The sequence below is a fragment of the Phalangium opilio genome, unplaced genomic scaffold (assembly GCF_054372755.1).
Source record: "Phalangium opilio isolate 3A_F unplaced genomic scaffold, DU_Popi_V2 ptg000002l_1, whole genome shotgun sequence".
Lineage (NCBI taxonomy): Eukaryota > Metazoa > Arthropoda > Arachnida > Opiliones > Phalangiidae > Phalangium > Phalangium opilio.
This window is the reverse complement of record NW_028324144.1, coordinates 12,656,861-12,667,275: the sequence shown is the minus strand read 5'-3', so window position 1 is coordinate 12,667,275 and position 10,415 is coordinate 12,656,861. Positions and strand designations below refer to the sequence as shown.

Below are 10,415 nucleotides of genomic sequence, written 5' to 3'. Positions count from 1 at the left end.
ACCGTTTTAGTTTAACCACGGAATTCTCCCTCACACATATCACAACAAAACATTAATGACGATCGTTTAAATGTTTTGTAGAAAACTAGAAACCATCGAAAAACTTCTTAGCCAAGTCCAAATTTCCACCGCGCCGACAGACACAGACGCGAGCTATTTTCGCTCCCAAAATCACAAGATAAAACTAGTGCTGAAGCGGAAGTGCGTAAGTTAATGCGCGTGGGCGCTAAAAATTGGGGTAACTATTTCTTTGGGAGTTAAGTTGTGTATGAATCCGCTGAGCTTTACGGCGTAACTTTGTTGTTACGGGCTTTTTAAAAAGTTTAGTACTTCCCTCCTCCCCGAAGGGGGGGGTTATTATGAACTCCTGCTTATAGGAATCATTGTGGAGTAATTTTCTCGTCGTATCTACGCGTATTTGGTGGGAAGACCTTACGCATGACGAATTTCACCTTTCAAATAATCTAACTCGTTGCACATTGAACATTGCGCGCGCACTCGTCCTCGCGTTACTAACTTACTACTAACCAAAAAAGTTGCACGCTAAAACTTTACTGAGAGCTAAATCGAGAGCGACAAGCGACAAGACAGAGCTCCTAGTAACCAGTGCCAAACATATCATATATAGACCACTTATAATAAAAAAAAATCCTAGTGTATTACCATTTTAGCTTCGATTGCGTTATTATGTTTCTCGTAGTGCGGAGAGGTGTCACTCAGTGTGTGTAATACGAGGGAAACTACTACTAAAGGGTAAATTACCGACTCAATTACCAACCCGAAATAGTCGTCCTTGTCGTTCTGAAATATTTCACGTTTTTATTTTAGCATAATATTATTATAAAATGGATAATAAACCTTCGCTTACTTGTAAATAGTATTTCATGATGGTGGATCTCAGTGTCACAGTTAGTGTTAGTGTTAAGAGGAACCAAAACAATGTCAGGATTCCGGACAACACCGTGCCATCCCCTCTGCCGTAAACAATGAGGAATAACGCCAAGATCTGCAACTCACGAGTTCAAATTAATTCATGAAAACGTTTTTGCTTTTTTTAATTTGTGTTACATAAGTTCCAAATTGAAGGATGACCGCCAAATTGTCAACGACTTGAAAATCGCCGTAGTGTATTTGTTTGCCGAACTTTAAGACGGTAATTGCGGCCAGTATCAAAAGTAAGAGCTGAAAACACAAAGCAAATGTAATACCTAATTAATAGGTATTGCAGTTCAAACAACGTGCGTTTCCTTCTTTTCTGCTACTGCTAATTTACAATGCGAATTCGGAAACCCCATACTCAGAAAACACTTTCAGGGGCGCTAGCCATATCGGGGGCAAAATATTTGTAATAACACATCACGGTAGATGGCGCTAAAAGACTTGCTCTTGATATTCATTATTTTCTTAAAAGAATTACGTATTGTTTTGCGTTTGTATATATACAAAAAAATTTGTACCTAAGGTCCAAACCTATTTATGTCAAAATTGATATAATTACTATAAGTGCAATTAGTTATTAGTTCTCGTTTTATAGTGTAGGGGCGAACGGTTTAAAAAAATGCACTCTCATGCTGATTGGCTACCCTTACAAAAATCTTCTTAAGAGTTCTAAAGGAATTTCTTTGGAACCCTACGGAGCCCTTGGGATCATTTTCTAAAGAAACTATTTCCAAAGACTTCCTTGGAATTTCCTAAAGAATTCTTGAGAAAATTTCCAAAGAATGTCTCGGGATTATTTTCTAAAGAAATTCTTTTGGAATTCTGAGGTAAATTTCCAAAGAATGTCTTGGGATTATTTTCTGAAGACATTCTTTAGGAATTCCAAAGATTCATTTCCAAAGAATGTATAAGGTTTATTTTCTAAAGAAATTCTGAAGGAATTCTAGAGATAAATTTCCTAAGAATGTCTTGGGATTATTTTCCAAAGAAATTATTTAGGAATTCTAGAGATAAATTTCTTAAGAATGTCTATGGATTATTTTCTAAAGAAATTTTTTAGGAATTCTAGAGCTAAATTTCCAAAGAATGGCTTGGGGTTTTTTTTCCAAAGAAATTCGTTAGGAATTATTGAGATAGATGTCCAAAAAAGCTCTAGGGTTTATTTGATTTACTCCCATTTAACCCAAACCGTTTCTCCCAATTCCCATATCTCCCAATCCCATTTGACCCAACACTATGTCTTTTCCCCCAATTTCTTTTGTCCCAATTCAGCATAAAACATATGTTAATAAGTTCAAAGAGAACTTTTTTGTTTTATTAACAATGATATGTTTTACATATTCAGTTTAGTTTGAATTTCCATTTTGTAGTTTCTAGATATTCAAATGGAGTTTTTCTCCCCGCATCCAGTTCCCTTTTTAGTTGTTTTTTTTCCTCCTGAATCTTGTATTTTCTGGTTGGTGGTCGAACAGGTTACCCCCCATTTCACCCAATTTAAAATACCCAATTCCCATTTACCCAAACCTCATTCAACCCAATTCCCAGTTCTCCTATTCCAATTAACCCAATATTGCATACCCAAAAAGACTCAAATAGAGTAGAATTTGATGGTTTTATTCATTTATTTTTTCATTTCATAAGGGATACACTTACTTGAAGTGTATAACCGCTCCAAAGAGCAAGAGACGTCCTCCTAACCAAACCAAACCTAACCTAACATAACATAACAGTAATGTTTTGGAAAAGGCATATTATTTGAGAAGTCAATGAAGCTAAACGTCAATATTTTGGAAAAGGCGTAACAATGTTAAATGATTATAAAATATTACTAACCTAACTTAACCAAACCAAACCTAACCTATCATAACAGTAATGTTTTGGAAAAGGCATATTATTTGAGAAGTCAATGAAGCTAAACATCAATATTTTAGAAAAGGCGTACCATAGTTAAATGATTTATAAAATATTATTAACCAAACCTAACCTAACATAACATAACAGTAATGTTTCCCTTACAAAAATCTTCTTAAGAACTCTTAAGAAAATTCCTTGGGAAATTTCTTTGGAAATCCTTAAGGCGTTCTTTAGGAAATTGGGGAATATTGGCCTCTTTTTCTTTGGAAATTACTTGGAAATATCTTTGGATTTTTCTTGGGAAATATCTTTGGAATTTTCTTGGGAAATGCCTTTGGAATTTTCTTGGGAAATGCCTTTGGAATTTTCTTGGGAAATGTCTTTGGAATTTTCTTGGGAAATGCCTTTGGAATTTTCTTGGGAAATGCCTTTGGAATTTTCTTGGGAAATGTCTTTGGAATTTTCTTGGGAAATGCCCTTGAAAGTATCTTGGGAAATATCTTTGCAATTTACTTCGGAAATATCTATGGAATTTTGTTGGGGAACATATAGAGAAGGTTATGGGGTAAATTAATTTGGCCACTAGAAACGAGGATAGTTCTCACATGCAGAACCATATCCCAATACTGGGAGTGCAGTTCTTATATGCTGAACTACACCCCTTATAGCGAGGGAAGTTCTCGCATGCAGTGTGAAATTGCTTATAAAGTCAGAAATTTAATCGGCTTTAAAACATCCGTAAACGGCAGAAAGTTTTAACCTTGTGCAATTGTATGGGGTACTAAGTGGGTTTTGGTGGCTTTAATAGCCAAGCAGTAGATACAGACGTTGTTGTTAAATTTAATAATGTATATTCATTGAGAGTTTTTCGAGTATCAGAGACGCGTTTAACCTAATTTTCTCTACAATATTTTTTAAAAAATATTTATTTTGGACTCTAATTACGCTCGAAATAAAGATACAACATGCCATAAGAGAATTAAGCAACAATTCCGACTGCCAGCTTAGATTCCCTGTAAATCTAAAAATAACGATTTTAATTACTCTTATTTTACTTTTAATCTATTTTATCCTTTACATAAACACCTCACGGATTATTAAAGGGAAAAAATAAAAAAATAGGTAAATATAACATTCCATTTCAGCGCTTGCTGAGCCTTAGCTACGGGACAAGCCTTTGTGAAACGATTTTAAATTTTTTAACCATCAAGTTAATGTCTATCTAGGAAAGCTTTAGCTAAACAATTTGGGTAAAAATGTTTTGAGATAACTATATGTAAAGCATAATTGCAATATATCTGGCCCTTTGAAATTCATCTCTAAAATTCTTAACTAATTTCGTTGTAAAATAAACCCTAGACCTTCTTTGGAAATATATCTCTTGAATTCCAAACAAATTTCTTTGGAAAATAAACCCTAGATCTTCTTTGGAAATTTATCTCTAGAATTCTTATCGCATTTCTTTGGAAAATAAACGGTATGGTCCCATTTCTCCCAATTCTGTGTTTCCCAAAATACATTTTTATCCCAAACTTTCCGATTCCCAGTTCTCCCAATCTTATATTTCCCAATCGGAATTTTTATCCCAAACTATTCAATTCTCATTTCTCCCAATCGAATGGTTTCGTCTAATATTTTATGCTGCAAAGGGTTGCTTTCAAAACGACTTTCATTATTTTTAATGCGAATAGGTTAGGTTAGGTTAAATAATTTTCCTACAAATTAATGTGAAGTGTTATTCTAAATGTATTATATTTTTCTGCTAGATCCACGAGAAAGTTCGTGTTTTATAAATCATTTAACTATGGTACGCCTTTTCCAAAATATTGATGTTTAGCTTCATTGACTTCTCAAATAATATGCCTTTTCCAAAACATTACTGTTATGTTATGTTAGGTTAGGTTTGGTTAATAATATTTTATAAATCATTTAACTATGGTACGCCTTTTCTAAAATATTGATGTTTAGCTTCATTGACTTCTCAAATAATATGCCTTTTCCAAAACATTACTGTTATGATAGGTTAGGTTTGGTTTGGTTAAGTTAGGTTAGTAATATTTTATAATCATTTAACATTGTTACGCCTTTTCCAAAATATTGACGTTTAGCTTCATTGACTTCTCAAATAATATGCCTTTTCCAAAACATTACTGTTATGTTATGTTAGGTTAGGTTTGGTTTGGTTAGGAGGACGTCTCTTGCTCTTTGGAGCGGTTATACACTTCAAGTAAGTGTATCCCTTATGAAATGAAAAAATAAATGAATAAAACCATCAAATTCTACTCTATTTGAGTCTTTTTGGGTATGCAATATTGGGTTAATTGGAATAGGAGAACTGGGAATTGGGTTGAATGAGGTTTGGGTAAATGGGAATTGGGTGTTTTAAATTGGGTGAAATGGGGGGTAACCTGTTCGACCACCAACCAGAAAATACAAGATTCAGGAGGAAAAAAAACAACTAAAAAGGGAACTGGATGCGGGGAGAAAAACTCCATTTGAATATCTAGAAACTACAAAATGGAAATTCAAACTAAACTGAATATGTAAAACATATCATTGTTAATAAAACAAAAAAGTTCTCTTTGAACTTATTAACATATGTTTTATGCTGAATTGGGACAAAAGAAATTGGGGGAAAAGACATAGTGTTGGGTCAAATGGGATTGGGAGATATGGGAATTGGGAGAAACGGTTTGGGTTAAATGGGAGTAAATCAAATAAACCCTAGAGCTTTTTTGGACATCTATCTCAATAATTCCTAACGAATTTCTTTGGAAAAAAAACCCCAAGCCATTCTTTGGAAATTTAGCTCTAGAATTCCTAAAAAATTTCTTTAGAAAATAATCCATAGACATTCTTAAGAAATTTATCTCTAGAATTCCTAAATAATTTCTTTGGAAAATAATCCCAAGACATTCTTAGGAAATTTATCTCTAGAATTCCTTCAGAATTTCTTTAGAAAATAAACCTTATACATTCTTTGGAAATTAATCTTTGGAATTCCTAAAGAATGTCTTCAGAAAATAATCCCTCTCTAGAATTCCTTCAGAATTTCTTTAGAAAATAAACCTTATACATTCTTTGGAAATTAATCTTTGGAATTCCTAAAGAATGTCTTCAGAAAATAATCCCAAGACATTCTTTGGAAATTTATCTCTAGAATTCCAAAAGAATTTCTTTAGAAAATAATCCCGAGACATTCTTTGGAAATTTTCTCAAGAATTCTTTAGGAAATTCCAAGGAAGTCTTTGGAAATAGTTTCTTTAGAAAATGATCCCAAGGGCTCCGTAGGGTTCCAAAGAAATTCCTTTAGAACTCTTAAGAAGATTTTTGTAAGGGTTTGGAAAAGGCATATTATTTGAGAAGTCAATGAAGCTAAACATCAATATTTTGGAAAAGGCGTACCATAGTTAAATGATTTATAAAACACGAACTTTCTCGTGGATCTAGCAGAAAAATATAATACATTTAGAATAACACTTCACATTAATTTGTAGGAAAATTATTTAACCTAACCTAACCTATTCGCATTAAAAATAATGAAAGTCGTTTTGAAAGCAACCCTTTGCAGCATAAAATATTAGACGAAACCATTCGATTGGGAGAAATGAGAATTGAATAGTTTGGGATAAAAATTCCGATTGGGAAATATAAGATTGGGAGAACTGGGAATCGGAAAGTTTGGGATAAAAATGTATTTTGGGAAACACAGAATTGGGAGAAATGGGACCATACCGTTTATTTTCCAAAGAAATGCGATAAGAATTCTAGAGATAAATTTCCAAAGAAGATCTAGGGTTTATTTTCCAAAGAAATTTGTTTGGAATTCAAATGATATATTTCCAAAGAAGGTCTAGGGTTTATTTTACAACGAAATTAGTTAAGAATTTTAGAGATGAATTTCAAAGGGCCAGATATATTGCAATTATGCTTTACATATAGTTATCTCAAAACATTTTTACCCAAATTGTTTAGCTAAAGCTTTCCTAGATAGACATTAACTTGATGGTTAAAAAATTTAAAATCGTTTCACAAAGGCTTGTCCCGTAGCTAAGGCTCAGCAAGCGCTGAAATGGAATGTTATATGTACCTATTTTTTTATTTTTTCCCTTTAATAATCCGTGAGGTGTTTATGTAAAGGATAAAATAGATTAAAAGTAAAATAAGAGTAATTAAAATCGTTATTTTTAGATTTACAGGGAATCTAAGCTAGCAGTCGGAATTGTTGCTTAATTCTCTTATGGCATGTTGTATCTTTATTTCGAGCGTAATTAGAGTCCAAAATAAATATTTTTTAAAAAATATTGTAGAGAAAATTAGGTTAAACGCGTCTCTGATACTCGAAAAACTCTCAATGAATATACATTATTAAATTTAACAACAACGTCTGTATCTACTGCTTGGCTATTAAAGCCACCAAAACCCACTTAGTACCCCATACAATTGCACAAGGTTAAAACTTTCTGCCGTTTACGGATGTTTTAAAGCCGATTAAATTTCTGACTTTATAAGCAATTTCACACTGCATGCGAGAACTTCCCTCGCTATAAGGGGTGTAGTTCAGCATATAAGAACTGCACTCCCAGTATTGGGATATGGTTCTGCATGTGAGAACTATCCTCGTTTCTAGTGGCCAAATTAATTTACCCCATAACCTTCTCTATATGTTCCCCAACAAAATTCCATAGATATTTCCGAAGTAAATTGCAAAGATATTTCCCAAGATACTTTCAAGGGCATTTCCCAAGAAAATTCCAAAGACATTTCCCAAGAAAATTCCAAAGGCATTTCCCAAGAAAATTCCAAAGGCATTTCCCAAGAAAATTCCAAAGACATTTCCCAAGAAAATTCCAAAGGCATTTCCCAAGAAAATTCCAAAGGCATTTCCCAAGAAAATTCCAAAGGCATTTCCCAAGAAAATTCCAAAGACATTTCCCAAGAAAATTCCAAAGATATTTCCCAAGAAAATTCCAAAGATATTTCCCAAGGAAATTCCAAAGATATTTCCCAAGAAAAATCCAAAGATATTTCCAAGTAATTTCCAAAGAAAAAGAGGCCAATATTCCCCAATTTCCTAAAGAACGCCTTAAGGATTTCCAAAGAAATTTCCCAAGGAATTTTCTTAAGAGTTCTTAAGAAGATTTTTGTAAGGGATAGACGGACCCGTGAGCAGACGATGCTAATGACTTGGTGCATAATTCTAGCCAATCAGCATGAGAGTGCGCTTTTTTAAACCGTTCGCCCCTACACTTTAAAACGAGAACTAAAAACTAATTGAACTTATAGTAATTATATCAATTTTGACATAAATAAGTTTGGACCTTAGGTATAAATTTATTTGTATATATACAAACGCAAAATAAAACGAAACATTTTTAAGAAAATAATTAATATCAAGGGCAAGTCTTTTAGCGCCATCTACCGTGAAGTGTTATTACAAGTATTTGGCCCCCGATATGGCTAGTGCCCCTGAAAGTTGTTTTCTGAGTATGGGGTTTCCGAATTCGTCAACGATTCCCTGTTCGTTAGGTGTAAAAGGACTTACACTCTTAATAATAGAAAGATGAGAACAACGATAGCTTCGCCGTTCCGACTTGGCGATCAATGCGACTTCTAATGGGAGGAAAAACCAAAGTATCGCGCATGGCTCCCAGACCAATATGGTCTTTTGAAAACAAGGCGTGAAATCAGGATTATCCGTGTACCATGTCAAATTGGCGTCCTGTTTAGAATAATGTGCACACTTAATGTTTAAACGCAAACGTAAAATTTTGAACCAATCAAATGTCTAAATCAAAGCTTTGGTAAATTAAATAAACAACACACTAACATACCCAAAATTTAGATTCACAAAAGTCATCCAGAATAAATGAATCCATTTGATGTTGAGTAATATTAAAATCTTTGCTAAAAACAATTTGAGAAACTTCTTTAACGAACTAGTCGCTGTGATATTTTCGTGCGTCTAACTAATACTTCTATTTTTCCCCATTAAACTTTTACGTTAATAGCGTAAAACCGTCAAACCCTACATTAAAAGGCCTACATCGAAGCTCTCTCGCCAAACACAAGTGTATTTCAGATTCGACTACATTAAAACCAGAGAGAACATATAATAGGGACCGGAAACTGAGGAATATTATGTAGCTCAAAAATCACGTGATCAACAAAACTGGCCAAGTCTATTTCCGGTATAATATTTTGTGGCCCCACCCTCTAGGGTGGTTCTAGAATATTGCGGGAGGGTCTCTAGAGGAGATGGACACTACCTATTTAGGGAAAGGGAAATGTCTGACTTAAAATAACTCCAAATGACGCTAGCAGCACTCGAAATCGCGAACCCTTATTGGGTAATTGTACAATCCCAGTGATTGGGGTCAAACTTTAAAATTAAAAGAGTGTCTCGTGACCGGAAATTTACCTGGCAAGTTTTTAGCGTCACAGCCTACTTGTTTGAGCTACATAGTATTTAGCACTGTCAAGGGCAAGAGCTTGCACTCCTTATTATAAACTCTCTCTGTTAAAACTAAATAATAAAATACCAGACTTCGGGCGTTAAAATCCTTCGTGCACTTCTATGAACTGTGCATTTTCTCGAAGAAAGATTGTCCTTAGTATAAATAGGAAAGACTATTTAATAATCTTATGATGATATGCCATCGTTGATAACAACCAAAAAGAGTAACATTTATTTATAAAAATGTATACGCTTTTCAAGATAACGTAATCTTAAATGAATTGGAGCCTTCATTTAAAATTTAGTAAACTGACGTTAGGCCAACGTATCGCATAACGGAGAATTTAACAATATCAAGACTGATAATCAAAAGTTAAAGTTTATTACTAAGGCTGGCTACTAATTTTAACCAGGTTTTGGCAGAGCTAATACATATAAACTGAGCCGACTGAAAAATTCAATTTGTAGTTGCCAATCTATTAACTAAGTTTTATTTTGGTTGGAGGTAATTTCTTTAAAGTTGAAATTCTAAGATTTGATTGTGAAGAAAAATACAAGTTTTCTTGGTTTTGACTAAATTTTATTTTGAGAAGTTTGGTCTTATCTCTAAAGGTTGCTACGAGATTGTTATTCACTTGTACACAGAAAAAAAAGGGGTTCTTACAAGGAATTTTTACTTCCTTCCCCCATGCTCGAGGGATTATTTTCGTGCCCTTTCAGGGGCCATGCTATCTATAGCGGTCAGTGACGCAATGGGTTTTCGGGGGCTCGGATGGAACGTCTTTGGAAGGGGTGTACTAGTTTGATTTCAATGGGTGGGGGCTTCACGTCAGATTATTTTCAATTGAAGGGTTTATTTTCCGTGAAGCCACCACCTGCAAGATTTCTAAGGTTGACCCGTGAAGGCCCGATTTTAACAAATATTATTTGAATAGAGCTTTGAGTTACTCGTCGTGTTTACTGTCACGCTTCGTTTTATGCCCTTGACCATATTGTTATTAGAAAGGTTGGGTTTTCTGCTTATTTTTGTACAAAAGTCAAGATGGCCGTCCCCTTTCTAGGGAATATATCAAGTCCTGCATTAAACAACTGGGCTTCTGGTCATAAGCCTTTTAGCGAGGTTATTTATTTCTATCATTGCTAAAGCGTCGGACGTCCTTAATCG

At 34.1% G+C, this 10,415-nt stretch overlaps 2 long non-coding RNA genes across 2 annotated transcripts; one reads left to right on the top strand and one right to left on the bottom strand.

Moving 5' to 3' along the window:
* Positions 1-241: 241 nt before the first annotated feature.
* LOC149719855 (uncharacterized) lies at positions 242-1,324 on the bottom strand. Its single transcript, XR_016376282.1, has 3 exons — positions 1,069-1,324; positions 869-1,006; positions 242-801 (listed from the first exon to the last, which is right to left on the bottom strand). It is a non-coding gene; the product is annotated as an uncharacterized LOC149719855 (long non-coding RNA).
* LOC149719854 (uncharacterized) lies at positions 659-8,702 on the top strand. The gene is made up of 3 exons (XR_016376284.1): positions 659-753; positions 829-1,238; positions 8,353-8,702. It is a non-coding gene; the product is annotated as an uncharacterized LOC149719854 (long non-coding RNA).
* Positions 8,703-10,415: the final 1,713 nt, after the last annotated feature.